Source organism: Lepisosteus oculatus, unplaced genomic scaffold (genome assembly GCF_040954835.1).
Source record: "Lepisosteus oculatus isolate fLepOcu1 unplaced genomic scaffold, fLepOcu1.hap2 HAP2_SCAFFOLD_45, whole genome shotgun sequence".
Classification (NCBI taxonomy): domain Eukaryota; kingdom Metazoa; phylum Chordata; class Actinopteri; order Semionotiformes; family Lepisosteidae; genus Lepisosteus; species Lepisosteus oculatus.
This window is the reverse complement of record NW_027167988.1, coordinates 1,594,078-1,613,582: the sequence shown is the minus strand read 5'-3', so window position 1 is coordinate 1,613,582 and position 19,505 is coordinate 1,594,078. Positions and strand designations below refer to the sequence as shown.

The window sequence follows — 19,505 nt, the reverse complement described above, 5'->3', positions numbered from 1 at the left end:
TTTTCTGGCTTCTACCTTCCCAATCCCACACCGTGTTGCGGCGGTGCTGAGGAGATTGATGTTTCAATTTCTATGGGGTGGGAAGCAGGAAAGACTCAGAAGGGAAATAATGTACAGGCCGCTACCCTCAGGGGGGAAGTCTGTCCCAGATATTGCTACGAAGCTGCTGTGCATTTTCCTGGCCTCTGTGCTGAGAGGCTTTGCAACAGCACCTGCAGCGCGTACCTGGACTTATTTTTCCAGGCTCTGGGTAGGTAGGGAGGTGTTCAGAGTGTGGGGCGTCAGACCCAAGCTGGACGTCCCACTCTCTGACACATGCCCTGCAATTTATGGGACAGTTAAAAGTTTTCTAAGATCTCACCCAATTGGCCATATTCCCCTCCGAGATGTCAGCGTCCAAAAACTGGAAGATTTCGTAGCACCCCAGAACAATAGGCAGACCCCTGTGGGCATTTTAACATCAGCCCAAACAAGGAAGGTGTGGAAACACACATCCTCTAAATTTCTGTGCAACATTCACAGAGATTTAGCCTGGAGTGTCGTCCACCAGTGCTTACCGGTACGAACTTTCTTGTACCGTAGGGGCCTCACCCCCAGCCCTCGCTGCGTTAGGGTGGGCTGCGGCGAGGAGGAGACTGTGACCCATCTCCTGTGGTCCTGCTTTTTTGCTAAGGCCTTCTGGGCCCAGTTTGAAGATTGGTTGCAGGCTCTCTCGCCCCAATTTACCCTGACCGCTGCTTTCGTTAGATACGGCATCTCTCCTGTCAAGCTTCCTCCTGACGTGTTTGACAGGATCTGGGCCGTGGTGAACAGTGGGAAAGACGCCCTGTGGAGAGTGAGGAACATGGGGCTGTTCAAAGGCATCGAGGTCCCAGTCAAGGCAGCAGGTAGCCTGGCCCTGTTCATCACCCGAGAGAACTATTACCTCAGAGATCTGTGGAGAGAAGGGAGGGAGGAAGCAGAAAATCTGTGGGAAATAGAGAGCATAGGTCAACATCTCAAGAAACTGTGAAAAACATTATCATGTTTAAATAAAGAATGTGATTTGCACCAGAAAAAAAGAAAATTGTTGCTATGTAACTGTTACCGTGTCAAAATGTAATGAGATGTGATCATATATACTGTTTTAAGTATGTATATTAATGTAAAGCTTTCTGATTTGTGATTTCCTGTATTTTTTTGTGAAAAGAAAATAAAGTTCTTAAAAATCGAAATCGGTTCACCCAGGGTGAGGCTCGGCCATTGCACTCCGGCTGTGCTGACCCCTGCGAATTCCCCAAATGTGGGAATCTCGACTGCATAATTTCTGGTAGTGGGGGACTGCGTTCGCGCTCTCCCCTGATGTGCTTGGTCCAAAATCAGATACGGGAGGGTTAGGACACCACGAGCTGCGTGGCTGCGGAAGGATCCCGGTTCGACAGGAGTGGACGCCGCTGCTGGTTCTCGCTGGCTTTTAGTTAGGGGTCCGGAGAAGCATCTCAAGCTAGTTCCACTACTCCTTCCGGACGTTCATTCCCTTTTCAAAGTCAGTCGTTTTGCTGTAGTCTGCGTTCTTTAGGCTGATTATCGAGGTTAGCCTTTATTTGGTCATGGGGGGCCTCGGTACTGTATGCTGAGTCTAAAGACAGTTTCACCCGTTTTCTGATTGCTCGGTTCTGTACCAGTGCAGACATGTCAAACAGTGAATGGCTGTACCTCTATTGTATCCGTGCTCAATGAATGAAATCGGTAACAAATGAATATATGTCTAGTTATACGAAAAACGAGTGGTTTATCGACTCATCTTCATTTGCAGATTTAGAGGCAGCTTCGATATTCGTTTTACAGACGGGTTTTTTTTTTTGAATATGGGTCACACACATGCCACAGCAACAAAACATCTCTAGAGATGAGGCTATAGATCACCTTTCCATCCTGCAGGTTTTCCTCCCAAAGCCTACGGCACCAACGGCGACCCCTGCTGGCCGGGAGAGCAAAAGCTTACAGCACCTGGTATTCCCAGGCAGTCTCCCATCCAAGTACTAACCAGGCCCGACGCTGCTTAGCTTCCGAGATCAGACGAGATCGGGCGTGTTCAGGGTGGTGTGGCCGTAAGCGAAAGCCCCGGCGCCTGACTCGCTACTTGAAGCTGTGTGTGGCGGGGGTTCCGTGCCCCCCGAGCGGGACTGAAGGATCGTTCGTGTGCCACTCTTTGGAAAGGAGCTGCTTTCCAAATCGCATTGCGTGCCTGGATGTTGGCGAATGCGCTCCCTTGTGTTGGCTCGTCCCGCACTGGAGGAGGACAAACAATCTGCACGGAGGAGCACCAGGCAAGTCTTCACCAGACAAAAACCTCCAGTGCACAGCACTCTGGAAACATTTCGGGGCTTTCGCGTGTTTATTTCAGCACGTAAAGCGCACCGGTCCAACACGTCGGCCGGGCGCGCGGCGCCTCCGCCCTCTTGTGGCCTTGCGGCGTCAGAGCAAGAGGCTCCTTCTCGCTGCCCTTCCGCTGTGTTGCAGGACCCGGAGCGCGCACTTTGTGGGGGGCGGGGGACCGCGTTCGCGCTCTGCCCCCGGTCTCTTGCGCGAGTACTAAATCTCACGGACAGGGGGGCCTCGTCATTGATTGTTACAGGTGAGACGGGGATTAGGAGGAGACCCCGACTGATGGGTAAAGGGGAGCACTAACACCAGAGGGACACCCCCGGCATCTCTTTTTGAGAGACGCCCTGGGGTTTCCTAATGGCCAAGGAGGGTCGGGACCTCGGTTTGACCTCTGTTTGTGCAGCAGAGTGTCGCCATCAGGAGGCTGGGGCGTAAGAGAGCCACACAGCCCGCAGGGTGAGCGCTCCCTACTGGTCCCAGTCACACCTCTTGCAGGAGCAGCAGCAACCGGAGCTTTTCCGGGGTGGAATCTCCCATCCGGGTGCCGGCCAGGCTCACACCTGCTGGGCTGCCCCGGGGGTGAGCCCAGTCGAGAGTCGCAGGGCCAGATCTAGTCACCGGGGAGAAACGATACAAGTGAAGGATTGCTCGGCTCTCGGCACTTGAAAAGACCGACAAATGTCTCGTTCCCGCCGGAGCTGAATGTACCCGCATGTGTGGTGTCGTCTTCTTCCCCCGCCCCGCTGTGTTTGCTGTATTGTCTCTGAAGCCGGCCCCCCCGAGACGAGACGGGCTGTTCCTGTGCCCCAATTAACACTTTACAGGTGCCATTCCCCGGCATTGTGGCCATTGTCGGTGCTCACACGCGATAAGATAAGGCGGAGGAGAGCGGGGCATGCCCAGCGGCAGACATTCAAGGAGGGGGCAGTGCGAGGTGAGGTGAGGTGCGACACGCCGGAGCCCCGGCGCAGCTAATGCGGAGCACTTGTTGGACTGGCATCGAAAGGACGTGTGCGCACGGAGCGAGCCTTCCCTGCGGCGGAGCGCGGGAACTTTCTCCCCCCCTCCCGCTGCAGGAGTTGTGTGCACTGCAGCGGTGCCGAGAGAAAAGCACAGAAGGCAGCAGGCTCTGGAGAGCAGGTAAGAGACGGAGCCTTGTGGGCAGGCGAGCAGGCCCGTTTTTTGGAAATTGCTGAAAAGGTTTGTTCGGTGTGTGGCAGGCGCACGTCGCGAGCTTGCGTGGCGATCTGCCGGTCTGGAGTTATGCAAATGAGGCCGAATTGCATCCCGGGACATGCTGCGAATGCGCAACGGCGACTGCAGGCTTCTCCTTTCCCGGTACTATAAAAACGCTAAATCGCTTGGACCCGCTACCATGGAAAGCAGTTCTTCAGATTACCATACATTCTGCGTTCGCACCTCTGGTGCTCTACTTATGCCTTTGAAAACCTAATGAATAAAGCTGAAAGAACCGACACGATATGTAGGTGCTCGTAAAGCACGCAGTAAAGAACTGTTAACAGCAAGGGTTTCAGTGGGTTAACTGAGGAGAAGGCGTGATCGCTAATTGTTGACTTTTTATTTGGTGTTAGAAACACTCTTACTGTGCATGACGTGCAACAAATGTAGCCACAGAAATTGCATCACGCTTTCATGTATGCTATTGCAGACACCAACGTTGCCTAGATAGAAAACCGAAATAGCCGTGGGTTTGCTTGCTGGTCTGAAGGATCTCTCTTCGAATCTCTATCATTTGTCAATTGAAGTAAAAGGCGCTGCAATCTGATACGTTCAGAATCAAACCCGCAGCTGTTGTTCGACTTTATTTCTTGACTAATTACAACTGAGTGTCGCATGAGCAGTTACGTAAACTTGTCTGATATATTTGAACACAAATGCCGTTCTTCAATTAAAACTAACAGTACATTGTCAGGGACATTCAGTTCTATACAAACAAGAGACAGACAAGAGAATATTTCTACCTTTCATGTGGACTACGTGTTGACTTAATGATCGGAATAATTGAAAAGTTCGGGTTCATAGCCGATGCAGTGCGTGCTAATTAGAACAACAGCAACGCTGAGCTCTCAGCACCGTACTGAGCCCAGGTGTTTTTCTAAAGCTGTCAGGTGCAGTTCATTTACATGAAGGAAATCTCTTACTGAGTACGATTACAATGCAGTAAGTAGCACAGACTACTTAGGGGAGTAGCCCGATGCGTTTAAAAACGACCCGAGCCAGGCAGGAGTCAAACTTACAATCTCCTGATCCATAGTCAAACGCGTTATCCATTGCGGGACTGCAACCCGGTGAGCTCAGCACTGCAACTAGTAAACTATTACCCCCGGTCCATTCTTTTCCAAAAGTGAGAAACACCTGTTTTCTACATTTTGTCTGTTTTAAAACCATATCTCTTTAAACCAAACCAAGAGTTTGTCTTTTGCACTGATATTCTGATTCATTTCGATTTCAAAGAAAAAAAAACCTACCTTCCAAAGAATCATAAAATTGTCCCTTCTTCCAGACTCTACTTCTCTCTTGTAGTAGTACAGCAGATCTTTCCAGGTGAGCAGATCACAGAGTCCGAAATGAGCTTCCTCCATCAAGCAAAGTACCTGAACATGACTCTGTCTTCATAAAAGCGCCCCTGTAATAAAGAAATTAAATCTGAAATCAAGAGGGCAGTTGCCTACTGAAATACAAGAAGTCATCAATTTTAACCTAGCAACACAATAAAGGCTGCATCTATACAAGTACGATTCTAGAAATGCTCACCAGATTACGTTTTAAGAAGGAACTGCGCCTCAGGTTCCGCCGAGATCTTAACTCGGATGGCAGGATTCAGAGTCCGGAGTGCGGACTGATGGCGCACGGAGGGTCCATATACTGTGGATCCCTCAGTGATCTTCCGCGTATTCAAACCGCCAGCGTGTGACTCCCCTGTCCCCGTGACCTCATTGCTCTGCTCTCTCCTCTGTGCAGCCGAGCTCGATTCACGGTAAAGTGAAAAAAAAAGGTGCCCTCAACGTGAGATTTACTCTGGAGCGAGGATAGATGTTACCTTTTTATTATTGAACAGGATGTATGTGATGTGGCGACTAGGTTCAATTTTGTATCCTTTTAAAAGATTAAGGACTGGGGTGAGCGTGATTTACCACCCTTTCTGCTAAGAACCCGACGTGCGCACCGTTTAAGCTGCATAGACTCGGTCGTTTAACTCTTCTCTATTAGCAGGGTTAAGGTTAAAGAAAAAAAACATTGCTGACTTCTTTTTTTTTGCCAGCCGCTAGCCCTGATTAGCAAGGTTTGTATTTCATGTTTTGCAAGTTGCATCCATTTTAAGAAAAACAAGTCGCGTTAAAGACAGGAAATGAATACTTGCATTTAATTAAGTCTAGCTGTAGGCGGTTGTCCATAATGACCAGTTCTGTTCAAGAACACAGAACAAAAAAGGCACCGCTGGGATTCGGACCCAGGATTTCCTGTTTACTAGAAAAGCGCTTTAACCAACTAAGCCACGGCGCCCTGGGAGTGCTGTCGTTTTGCAGCCACTTGGACACACCACTCAGACACATCTGCATTCGGTGTGTGCTCCGCCTGTTCGCTGAGCAAGTTGCCACCTTTACATACAATAGCAACATCGACACCAAGAGAAAGGATGACAAATGGCTTTTATCTGGAACTTTTCATGTCCAAGGAGCTCAATGTGCATTCTGTGTACAACAGGGCCACTGAACTCCACAATGGCCACTGAACCACAGTAGTGGCTTGCTGGCTTGACATCTCCCAAGGAAAATGTTGAAATCGCATGTGGAACAGGAAAATGACCCTCGAGTACGAGGGAAAAAAAAGAAAAAGATCATCTGGAGCGCGGCAACCCATGTCTGGACAGCCCAGTTTCCTAGATGAGGTGGCCGAGTGGTTAAGGCAATGGACTGCTAATCCACTGTACTCTGCACGCATGGGTTTGAGTCCCATTCTCGTCACTCTCCATGTCTGACATGTGTGCCCGTGTGCCTTTGGCCCTCCTGTTGTTTGCTCCAGTACTAGAGCCGTACATTTCCTAGCGGTGGCTGAACATGGTATAGTAGGCTAACGTCAGTATCGAGCAGTGACAGTAACAGTATTTACGTGCCGCTGCTGCCAAGTGGCTCTGGTTTGAGACCGCGTTTTCACTTACTTGCAACGGAAACGGAGAAAGCGATTTTTGACAGTCTCTCGAGAGATTGCGCTAGGTGTTTAGGGATAGACTTTGTCAGTTCCCCCTGGGATGATGGCCTCTCAAATAGTTTGTGATTCCTCTAGACGTTTATACACTAGAAGCCTGCTTCATGGCTTAAATCCAAGCTAAGGAAACGAGTTAGAGGTCTGATGCAGAACTGCGAATTCAATGAACGGGAACACTACAGTACATTGCACTGTGTGTGTGAGGAAAGCTGCCCCCTTCTGTCCCTTGTCGACCGAACAGAGGACTGTAAAGGATACCGCCAAGAAACTTTAGGATGCTGGTTGGAATCCAGCTCCAAAGAAGCCCCTTTGGGTGTTATGTCATCAAAAAGTAAGAACAGCGAATCTCCCTTTGATCAAAAGCGCAACAGAACTGTTTTCCGTGGAGCAGGTTTCAGACCCGTAGACCTGTTTTATTCGTAGGGCAGGGCGCATTCCCAAACGCGAATCTCATGTTTTAGAAATGCTTTGGGCGGCGTGAAGTGAAAATAAGAAATGGGCTCCAGATGCACATGGAAGCAATCAAGTGTTTAATCCGAGCTGTTTCAAAGACCGCAACGATAAATGATGGGGGTGCACCCTTCAATGCGCCTTACGACTCTAGGGAGTGATTGAGACGTACGTAGCATGTGCTCATTTCCCTCTATTCCCCGTGTTGCAGTGGTAGGATGACATAAATTCCTGCTTCGACACGTAACGGCATTATAATCAAGTGCAGGAGCTGAGGGCTTTAGTTTTGTTTCGTTTTTCATGGCGTTCGTAAGCGCGCAAATCAAAGGCAATTCCTGCGTCTAACAGGAATGTAAATGCTTTGGAAAGTGCAGTGTGGTGCAGCTTGTAAAATCCTTGTCCACATTTGTGGTTTGTTGATGTTTTTTCTGTCTGCCAAAGTTGCATTTTGACATCCGGACGGGGAGACTTTATCATTTGAACGTGAAGCCAGCCTTAAACCCTCTGAGGCATGTTTGTCTGCCGGCACGTATTTTGTCAAAGGTATTTATTTTTTTTTAACGGAGAGCGACTTTGAAAACGTTTCCGCAGCCACCTCGCACTCCGTGTTAGATTATAGGAGGAATGCGGCGGGGGTGAGCTCGCTGTAGTTGTGGCCGAGTGGTTAAGGCGATGGACTCGAAATCCGTTGAGAACTCTCTGCGCAGGTTTGAATCCTGCCGACTATGGCGTTTGCCACACGTATCCTTGTGCCTCCGCGGCAAAGGTGAAGTGCCGCTTCTCCTTTCCTGGTACTATAAATACGCTAAATCACTTGGCCCTGCTGCCATGGAAATGAGTTCTTCAGATAACCACACATCTTGCGTTCGCACCTCTGGTGCTCTACTTATGCCTTTGAAAACCTAATGAATAAAGCTGAAAGAACCGACACGATATGTAGGTGCTCGTAAAGCACGCAGTAAAGAACTGTTAACAGCAAGGGTTTCAGTGGGTTAACTGAGGAGAAGGCGTGATCGTTAATTGTTGACTTTTTATTTGGTGTTAGAAACACTCTTACTGTGCATGACGTGCAACAAATGTAGCCACAGAAATTGCATCACGCTTTCATGTATGCTATTGCAGACACCAACGTTGCCTAGATAGAAAACCGAAATAGCCGTGGGTTTGCTTGCTGGTCTGAAGGATCTCTCTTCGAATCGCTATCATTTGTCAATGGAAGTAAAAGGCGCTGCACAGAGAGGACCACTGTCATGAGGCCGGTTAGCTCAGTTGGTTAGAGCATGGTGCTAATAACGCCAAAGTCGTGGGTTCGAGCCCCTTACTGGCCAGGTCCTTTTCTCCTCTCTTACCAAAGCTGTTAGGTTCCTTTCCGTGGTGAGATGGGTTGTCATGCAACGCTGCCACATAGTGCCGACAGACAATTAAAGGACAAAAATGAAGAGAGTTAAAGCAGCTGGAGAGGTTCTCTTACAACTTTTGAGCTGACACAGTTTTGGAAAATGTTTCCTTCACGCTGCACTGTACCATATAGGCAGCCAAGAGTCTCCAAAACAAAACAGAATTGACAGTCATATAATGTCCATTAACCCCGGTTTTAAACGCAGCATCATGTCTGCCATCATAAGAATATGAGTCCAATATTTTAGAATATAGTCAGAATGACTTCTAACCTTACATGTGGTGTCTTTAATCCCTTTTGCTCAATGCATGGTGTACGTAGTTCATACATGTGTCTTCAGAATGAGGAATGGGCCCCTGAGACAGTCATTTGCCTGTTTCACAAATGATCGTATTTTACTAGAGATTCTGTTTGGGATTCAGATGTGCATTCAGACAGCAATCCCTTTCAAGAATGATACGTTCTGGATGAGGTCAAAGGTGCTGGAACACTGTATTTAGGATGTGTTTGCAGTGATTGTGTGTCTCCTGCTTCAACGCAGTGATATATAGATGTGCTCCTGTAATTTATTGGTACAAGCCCAGGGCAGTAAGCAGTCTGAGGATTTATTTCCAGACGGCATAGAACAGTGAAGCAGTGAAGTAGTGCAACACACTGGATCATTATATTATTAGAATCTATTCTACTTAAATTATTACATTATACACAACTTGAGTTCATTTTAAAAATTAAAAGGTAATGAAAGGAATGCATTTTCATGAGAAAGATAATACCGATTTTTCATGTGATAATCTTCCTTATATCATGTCGTGCATCATTTGGACACTTTGTGGGCTTGAAATACAAAGAAAATCATGTTCTATGGTACAAGACAAATACAAAACTTAAGTTTTTATTTTAATTAGATTTGTTTATTAAGCATAAGCAATCATTTATTACATTAATATATGTGAAAATGACATTTTAGCACCATAATATTACATACAGGTCTCTAGCTTCAACACAGTGATATATATATATATGCTCAGTGATTTATTGGTACATGCCCAGGACAATAATCAGAATTAGTATTTATTTCCATACGGGCTACAGGTAGTGTTGTGAAATACTTCAACACACTGGATCGCAGATTTAGACCCCCTGCACTCTTACTCCTTAAAAACCAAAGAAATGAAGATATGTAGCAATCACATTGCAACAGGGCTGACAGTGACTTAATGCTTATACTAGTGGACTTCTGGTACCTTTAGGGTACGGTGTTCCCTGAAGGGCTCTCAAACCCCGCATTTCAGATGCCTAGCTGTATCGCTGATGTGTTGCACCTCAGAATCACTTTTAAACCTTACCTCTGGTATCTTTAATCCCTATTGCTCAACGCATGGTGAAAGTATTGCATAAATGTGTCTGAAAATGAGCAATGGGCACCTGAGAGACTCATTTGCCTGTTTCACAAATGATCATATTTGACTAGAGATTCTGTTTGGGATTCAGTTGTGCATTCTGACAGCAATCTCTTTCAAAAAATGATTTTACCTTATTGCAGCTTTGCCCTTCTTGCCTCTTTGGACAATATCTCCATCTTGTGGTCGTTGTTGGTAATGTCTAGACAGTATCTCCATCTTGTGGTCATTGTTGGTAATGTTTTCTTATGCCCTTTTTTATTTCAATTCTCTATTAGTTGATTCTAGAATCTCTACAATAGAGTTGAAAACATCAGTTTTATAGCAGACAATATGACATTATTTATAGTCCAATTAGAAATTTATTACCCTGTTTTTAACATAATAACAAATTAAAATTGATTAAAACTAAGTTTGGAACACCAGGGAACATAAAAAATGATTTTTAGGAAAACCATGAGGTTCTCTGTGTCCGATGCCTGCAAGGGGAGAAAGCTAGAATCCTTTGATTTTTCAAAATTTGAAAATAAACATTATATAACAACAGCTTTCATTCCTAGGAGTGAAAAACAACCATTTTTGAAGACATATTAGTTTCTAAAACACTACAATAAAGTTAAAAACATCCATTTTATATTACATTATTTTTTGTGAAATAATTAAATTGGCTTATTTCTCTCGCATTAAATTGGCTACAAATGCAAGAATTCAACCAGATATTCTTGTAAAATGTATACTGTTGCATTGCAGTTAGTTAATGTAGTTAGTCCATAGTCAGCAATCTAAACTTTATTGTTAAGCTTTAATGATTGATGTTGTACCAGTAACCTTTAGAAATACTATAGTACTTCACAAATGCTTTGTGTGTTTGGAAATCTTTTGAGTAAAAGCCTTATAAAAATAGGTTTAGTTTTTACAGGACATCACAAAGAAATAGGATGGTATAATTCTTATAATTGCTTAGTGATTGTATTTGGAAGATTATGCACTAAACAGACTTCAGGGATGCCAGTGGATCATTGTGCTATTTGGAATTATTCCAAAAATCAAGTGACCTCTTTGCTGTAGTATTTTTAGTATTATTTATTTAGTATTAATAAAGAATAGATTTATTAAAGTCATGCGATGTGCAAGCGGGATATGTAAAATAATTGAAAATAAAGTTTTTTATTATTGTTATAGAGAAACATGATCAGATTTTCCCTGGTTCAGAAAAAAGACGATTAAAATCTGTAATCTTTCCACTTGTATGTCATCAGACATTAACGAGTACAACCCCCCTCTCTGCTGGAGTGCTGGCTGTGACGAATTAAACCAATTTCACAGGTATTTTCAAAGTAGGAAGTACAGTGTTAACTAGTAGATGGCCTCCTCAATGAAATCGCTTCAACATGCTAATGCGTTGGTGTAACAGTCCGGGCGTGGCAAGCTTCCAATGTCAACTCGACTCGATTGGAAGACAATGAACGTATTTTAGCCCTAAATGAATTAATAGCAAACATGGTTTACATAAAAGACATTTTTCCAAGAAAGTTTATAATAATACGATCTATAGTTGAAATCTGAGCCTAAATATAAAGAAAAAAACATTTTCAGAGAGCAATCACGCTGTGTTTATGTAGAAAAAGCGATTAGGTTTATGAGCAATCTAATTACCTATTCGCTTAAAACGCTATATAAAATAAAGTTTATTTAAAGATGAATGATAAGTGTCGCAGTTTAAATAATTTTCGTAGTAGGGCTTGGACAGATTCCAAGTGCATTTTTGCAATTTACGTTGCATTGTCCAATGTGATGTTGTAATACAGTTTAGAATACAGTAAGTCTAAACTGTATCAGCTTTATTTATGGGTTGCAATTTCGAAAAAGTCAAAAACCGCACTCAAAATGCAATTTAGAGCTTTCTGGCAAGAGGAGACACCCAAATTATAATGTAACATGCCACTGTTTGTGCATGAACAAAGTTATACTGCAATTTTCCTTAGATACGCGATTAAAAAAAATAATTTTTTTGAATCCCCGGCCGAACACATTCCATAAGAATCAGCGCTTTTATACAGTATATCGCCTTTAAACACATATATTTAAACACGCGTTTATGATTTAAATCAAAACGCGATTCAAATCAATATAAATGTTTATTTTGTAACGCATAGGTGACTATTCATTGTTATTAAAAAGACGTAAATTCGATCATGTTGTGATATTTAGAAATATAAATTTGTTTTGATGCGAGTGAGGTTTTATTTAATCTCTGACCAAGGGAAATGTTTCATTTTTTCAAAGAAATGTTTGTTAAAAATTAAAGTCATAGTTCCATGAGATTCAACCACAGACCATGTGACATAGGAGTCAGGAACCTAACCCACAGCACCACCAGCGCAGACACATGCTGAGGGCTGAAAAAGCACTACAGAAACATTATCGACTATAAAATAATGTAATTAGGCACAGAAGAAGTTTACAGCACAGTACAATAATAAATGCTGACCATGACTTTAGAAGCATAAATTACCTTACACTCAATTTAAACACAAGCTGTCTTTAGCCCTCTAAGCTGGTTCATACAGAAATGTAGAGAACCAGGCTCAGAACACACAGCTTCATTAGCGAATACATATGCAGAACAACTAGAGAAGATGTTTTACAGAGGATGGATTTTTAGAAACATCCCATCAGTGACATCACTGAAGTCAACTCCTAGGTAACTGTCGTGTGGATAGTTTCACAAGAATCAGACAAAGGTTTAAGCATCGCTTATTTTAGATAAAACTGCAAAAAAACAACAACAGCCCATAATGTACTTCTTTGCGGCTCTGTTTGCCCAAATCATATATTCACAACGTGAAATTAGAAAATAATATTACATAACCAAAAACCGCAATATGGAAACAGAACCTGTGTAATTGTTGACAGATGATGTACTCGTAACATTTTTACAAGACGAACTACAACTTTTAAAAAATGACTTGTATGTACTTGATATCTCTAATCAATCCACTGCACTGCATTAAAACAAAACGAAAACTAAAACGCCCTGGGCATACCGTTTCGCGCTTCTTATCAGTTGCTCAAAAGCAATTTGACCGTATGAAATGCATAATATAAACCTAGAAACATATACGTGAGGAGTATTTACGTAGTATCGGTGTCAAGACATACCTCTCAAATACTGTAAATCAAGTTTAAAATATCTCAAGACCGATTCTGGTCATAATGAAACCATGTTTCGTGTATGTTTTCTTTAAAGTACCGAGACCAGCCATATACTGTATGTTTATGTTCCAAAATTAATATCGTTTATGGCCTTCACACATGTTGCAGTATGCTCCTATTCTTTTTATGCTCAGGCACTAAGATTTCCCTTCAGTGGTAAAATTCCATATAAATATTCAATACTTAAACGGGCACAGTTAAGACATTAAATATACATATACATATACAAACTGTATACAGTACAGTTTGCATACGGTAATATGTTTATGTTCCTAAATCAACCTCTTTTATGAGCATGTGAAAGGCATGGTGAATCGATTCTCAAAAATTACTGTACTTTGCATGATTGGAAAAAAATGCGTGATTGCGAAATGCTGTGGTGTTACTTTTACAAAGACGGTCAATGAAAAAAATAATGTGGACCAGGGCAATACTTTGAGTTTACAGCTTGTCCAAGTTCATTTATTATTAATACTATTAGTAATATCTTCATTAAAGACTTTGATGGCTACAGCTCAAACATGAGAAGTTGAGCTTTATTAGCTCCACCTTGCGGAAATTCCGGATACTATTATTTTGCTAGCGGTATTTACCGGTAACTCGCGGTATTTACCGGTAACTTGTGGTAGACTGCGTACAGCGTACGCCCGCGCATTTTGAATGGCTGCATCTGTAGCAATCATATTGTAGCAGACACTCAATTGCCTGTTTCACAAATGATCATATTTTACTAGAGATTCTGTTTGGGATACGGATGTGCATTCTGACAGCAATCTCTTACAAAAAATGATTTTACCTTATCGCAGCTTTGCCCTTCTTGCCTCTTTGGACAATATCTCCATCTTGTGGTCGTTGTTGGTAATGTCTAGACAATATCTCCATCTTGTGGTCGTTGTTGGTAATGTCTTCTTATAGATAGATACTTTATTGATCCCGTGAGGGAAATTGCAGTGCAACAGCAGCTTAACACACACAATACAGCGACAGTGTAACAATTATATAATAATAGTACAATACTGTATATATACTGTATATATATATGAAACAGAAATAGAAACAGAAACAGGAATCGCTTACTACCTGGAGAATCTCTGTAGGAATATCTAGCATTTATCAATGGAAATAAAAGCTGTTTTAATACAGTGCATGTTCAAACTCAAACCCTCAGCTGCTGTTCTTGTTTGTTTTGGGACAAATTGCAACTGAGCATCGCATGAGCCGTTACGTACCCTTATCTGTTAGGGAATTTCAAGGGAGGAGTTAGGTCAGAATGGGTAGGCTGCAAAACAACAAGTAAAGATTTATTCCAAGATGAAACGTTGTGGCGGTTTTCTTATCTTTTCAGCATGGACTAAACTTTTACGTGTTCCTTATATGCTATATATGTATATATTAGCACCAATGTCGTTCTTAAAAACTAACATGAAATTGTCAGGGACATTCAGCTATATACAAAGACGAGACAGACAAAGTAATAATTTTATATTAACGTGGCCTACATATTGACGCAATGATCGAACTAAGTGACGTGTTCTGATTCAGATCCCCTGCAGTTCATGCCAATTAGAACAATAGCAATGCTGAGTCCTCCCCACCCTACTGAGCACAAATTCAGCTGCTCTCCAGTTCTGTTCTGCATGTTTTATCATTGCAATTGAGCTCGGAGCTGGAGATGATCTCCATACAGTTCTGTGTTAACTAGCCCGCACTTGCGTGCTAATTTACGGGTTGTGGCAGATGCTTTTCTATAGTTCATATACATGACGGCAACCTGTTACCGAGGAACCTGAGAGGTTTAAAAGCCTCACGAACCAGGCAGGACTCGAACCTACAATCTTCTGATCCGAAGTCAGACGCGTAATCCATTACGCCACTGGCCCATAGAACATGCGCTTGCACTCCACCACAGAGAGCTCTACACTGCTACCAGTAGTACACTTCCCCATCTAAATTTTCACAGCAAGAAACTTGTGTTTCCTACTATTTTTATCAGGTTTAAAATATCATCTCCTTAAAACAGAAAAAGTGTTGGTGTGTCGTGCTGAAATTCTGATTGATTTTGAATTCAAGGAAAAAAGGTTTTCTTCCAAAACACCGTGAAATTGTCATATCTTGCAGACAATAGGTGTATTCCATGTTGAAAAGAGAAGAAAGAAAACCATGGAGCCTTTTACAGGTGTGAGGCTTCTTCAGGTGTGAGAAGACCTCACGGCCGAAACGCTGTGTTTCCGTTCTTCTCTTTTCAGCATGCAATAAACCTATTACTTGTTCCTTTGCAGCCGAGGCATGCTGACGTAGCTACCCAGCTGAACATCTTGCAGACTCTACAGTACTTCTCTCCTGTAGAAGTAAAGCAGGGCTTGCTGGGTGAGCTTTTGCTCCGGTAAATTAGGTCACGTGTCATGTTAAATCACTTCTTCTAAACACAACATTTGCTGGTTCTAGCTTTCCCCATGAAAAGAGACATTTCCCTTACAGTACATGACATATCGTTTTTATTCTATCAATAACTATAGAAATAAAACAAAAGAAAAAATGTTGTCGCCAAAGAATGCACAGCTCTGTCGCCTTGGGGAGGTGTCAAGGGCATTGAGCTCCTTGGACATGAGAAGTGCCAGATAAATGCCATTTCTCATCATTTCTCTTGGCGTCAGTTCTGCTATTAAATGGGACGGAGGCAACGGGCTCAGAGAGCAGGTTAAGTGCACACCGAATGCAGATGTGTCCAAGTGTCTGTAAAAGCGCGGTGCTCTGCTGGCGCTGTTCCCTAGTGGCTTAAAGTGCCTGCCTAGTAAGCAGGCGATCCTGGGTCTGAATACCAGCGGTGCCTCTCTCCATGTCTTGTTGTGCCGCATGTCTCATTTCAGACAAACATGTACAGCTTGGTTCAGTTTAATGCAAGAATTCATTTCCTTTCTGGAATAACTTGTTTTTGAAGAAATCCATACAGCTTGTGAAAGATGAAATCCATTTCTTGGTTGTCAGTGGAAAAAGATTGCCGGCTGCAAGAAGCGCAAGTGATTGTTTTCTTTGACCATAAACCTGCAAATGTAGGGCGCACAAAAGACTGTCAGACTCTGTGGTGCTGAAAAGTTGGTGGTTCAAGCCCCTCCAGTATGCGTGTCTCAGTTTTTCCAATGTAGAAGGCTCCACAGCCGAAACATTGTGCTTCTTTTCTTCTCTTTTCAGCATGGAGTAAACCTTTGCTTTATCCTTTGCAGCCTAAGCATGCTGACGCAGCTACCTTTCTCTTAACACGGCTCAATCATTATTCACCAAAACGATCAGCAGAATAAGTCGCCTTTGTGGTGATGTCACTCCTCTGCTTCACAAATGTCCTTAGTGACGGGCCATTTCTTTCTGCCATTTTTCCGGAGCGGTTATTGATTGCTCCATCATTTCCCTCTTACTTTCCATCACTAGATTGAAAAAAAAAACAGAAACAGGCTGACAGGACGACAATCAAATTGCAAAAACTCATCAAAGCACTCGATAGAGTATTTGAATCCACAAGTAGCTACGAGCAACTTTGTCCTGGCTTGCATGAAAGTCGGAAAATGTCAAAAAGAAAAAGATGGTGGCTTTTTCATATCTGTTCTTTTATTTTTAGTTCGTTGGCTCTTCTGTCCATTGTCCTCCTGCCTGGCTCTTGACCTGTGACTGTCTGAACGCACACATTAGACTTTCAGGCGGGGGATTTGTCCTGAGCCTCTGTGAAAGACCCACCCACCCCCATAAATAACTGCTCTAGAAACACATGAATGCAAAACTAAACCACAGCTTAAAGAGGAGCTTGTCATGACCGCCAGGCAGTTAAGACCAACTCTTAAGCAATCTAAACAGCACCAGCAGCGGGTGATTATTAACAAACGCCGCCGCACGAGTTAACCCACCTGCACACACTCCACCGTGCGGTACGCAGTGCTATTTTTACCATCTTTACCTGCTTCCCACTGGTATTGAGTCTACTCCTTGAGAGCTCTACCTGGCGTTTCTGCCTTTTCGACTTTGGACCTCGCCTCTCACCTCGGACTGTTTGCCACCAGTGTTCTCCCTGGATTACGACTTACCTTACGCCTCTTGACCACGAAACAAAGCAAAGCAGAGCAAAACAAAATGAACAAACGAAAACCCTCACGTCCCGCACTTGCATATAACGCCGTTACGTGCCCAAGCGGTGTTGTACGTCATCCTAGCACTGCACCCCGGGGCGTACGGTATATGGGAACGAGCACACGCCACGAATCGTCTTGAATCACTCCCTACAGCTGTAAGGCACCTTGAAGCATGCACCCCCAACATTCTTCTTTGCGCATCTGTGAAAGGTAAACTCTTGAGCAAACTCTGAACCAGCTCTAAGGAAACTAATCCGATTAGACGTTACTTTGACTAATCTTTTAAGGGACCGTTGTTAATTGGAGAAATCAATGATTTCGAATGAATTCTGTATGCGTTAAAAGACAGCTATACACAGAAAACATGCAGGACACTTCTCATGATGTTTCCCGAGCCGAAACACAGTGCGTTTTTCCAAGCCATCTGACAAAGCCCGCCCACTGAAAACTGCAGCAAATCGTGTAAAGACGTTCAACTTTGTAACTACTGCACGCACAGGAAGCAGAATAAATTCCTCTTTTCAAACTGTCAAAGGTTTGCTTTGCGAACACTGCAGGACATCGCACAATCTCTTTTGAACGGGGACAAACGATTTCTTATGGGGCACAGTAAGTACAGACGTTTAAAAAGCTCCACTCATGCCGACGATGCAGCATGAAGAAGCGCAACCTAACGTTTGCATTCCTAGCAAATTCCTTTTATTTTTTGATAAATAAAGACAGTCTTGTTTAACAAACAACACACACAACATTTTACATTGTCAATTCAATTCAAATCAATGTATTTCTATATAGCACCTTTCACAACAAGGTTGTCCCAAGGCACTTAATAATGCAAGTTGTTAAGAGCCTTGTGTCTAATATGCCGCCTAGGTTACGTGCTGTCTCTTTGAGGCAAATGTTTAAATCCTCTGAGTTAAGTGCTGAAGTTATAGTAGTCCTATCAGTATTGTTGCCTCCGATCAACAGATCCTCATTTTTCTCAGAGTTGAGTAACGAAAAGTTTTCACACATCCAAGTATTTCCTTCCTTAATGCATTTAACTAAACTGATAATAGAAGAGTTGTCGTTTGGTGTAAACAAAATGTTTATTTGAGTGTCATCAGCATATGAATGAAAGTTCATATTATTTTTTCATATTATCCTACCTAGCAGCAGCATGTAGAGAGAGAGAGCAATATTGGTCCCAGCACTGATCTTCTGGTACCCCAAATTGAACTGGTGACATTGATGAAGCAGTACAATTATTAGATATTTGAACATAATGAAAACGATGAGTTAAATGTGAAGTAAACCACTGAAGGACGGTTCCAGATAAGCCAACCTCAAACTCAAGCCTGTGTAACAAAACAGAGGTCAACCGTGTCAAAGGCAGCTCTAAGATCTAGAAGCACAAGCACTGTTGCATTCCCCGCATCAGTAGCTAAGAGAATATCATTTACGACTCTTGTTAATGCAGTTTCAGAAACCAGACTGAAATTTCTCAAGTATATTATTTGAATCCAGATACGATTGACGTTGGGCAACAACTATTCTCCCAAGACTTTTAGATTGAAATGGGACCTTTGAGACAGGCCTGTAGTTGTTAAGAAGTTGTGGATCCAAATTTGACTTCTTAAGGAGCGGTCTAACAACCGCTACCTTAAATTGATCAGGTACAACGCCTGACGCAAGCGATGCATTCATCATACTAATTATAGGTCCTGCCAGTCCTTCGAGGGAATCTTTGACTAGCTGAGTGGGGATGGGATCTAGCGAACAGGTGGTTGACTTTGTCTTACGTCTGTGTTCATGAGTCCACCATAAGAAAAAATCTGAACAGGAGTGGTGATCATGCGAGGTCACCATGGAGGAAACCACTGCTCTCCCCCCAAAAAAAAAACACCACTGCCCCTCTCAAGTTTGCTAAAGACCACATGGATGTTCCACAGCAACTCCTGGAACAATGTTCTGTGGACAGACGTGACAAAAGTTGAACTTGTTGGTAAATGTGCACAGCGTTATGTTTGGAGATAACAAAACACTGCATACCAACTCCAAAACCTCATCCCACGTGGGAAGCATGGCGGAGGCTGTACGGCTTGCAATCATCGAGGGACCGATGAATTCCAAGATGTATCAGGAAATTCTACAGCAGAATGTCAGGGTGTCTGCCTGTGATCTAAAACTCGAAAGACGCTGGGTCATGCAGCGTGACAAAAACAAAGGAGTACATCAACAACAGAGTGGCTGAAACAGAAGAAATTCCGTATTTTGGGATGGCCAAGTAAGAGTCCTGACCCCAATCCCATTGAAGTGCTGTGGCGTGATCTGAAGCAGGCCGTTCAGCGC

The 19,505-nt window shown here is 43.3% G+C and overlaps 4 non-coding genes across 4 annotated transcripts; 2 read left to right on the top strand and 2 right to left on the bottom strand.

Moving 5' to 3' along the window:
• The first annotated feature begins 1,171 nt into the window (after positions 1 to 1,171).
• On the top strand, positions 1,172 to 1,341 carry LOC138229410 (U1 spliceosomal RNA). The gene has a single exon (XR_011185827.1). It is a non-coding gene; the product is annotated as a U1 spliceosomal RNA (small nuclear RNA).
• Positions 1,342 to 1,977: 636 nt separating this feature from the next.
• Positions 1,978 to 2,096, bottom strand: LOC138229381 (5S ribosomal RNA). Its single transcript, XR_011185801.1, has one exon. It is a non-coding gene; the product is annotated as a 5S ribosomal RNA (ribosomal RNA).
• Positions 2,097 to 7,690: 5,594 nt separating this feature from the next.
• Positions 7,691 to 7,772, top strand: trnas-cga (transfer RNA serine (anticodon CGA)). Its single transcript has one exon. It is a non-coding gene; the product is annotated as a tRNA-Ser (tRNA).
• Positions 7,773 to 14,866: 7,094 nt separating this feature from the next.
• trnar-ucg (transfer RNA arginine (anticodon UCG)) lies at positions 14,867 to 14,939 on the bottom strand. Its single transcript has one exon. It is a non-coding gene; the product is annotated as a tRNA-Arg (tRNA).
• Positions 14,940 to 19,505: the final 4,566 nt, after the last annotated feature.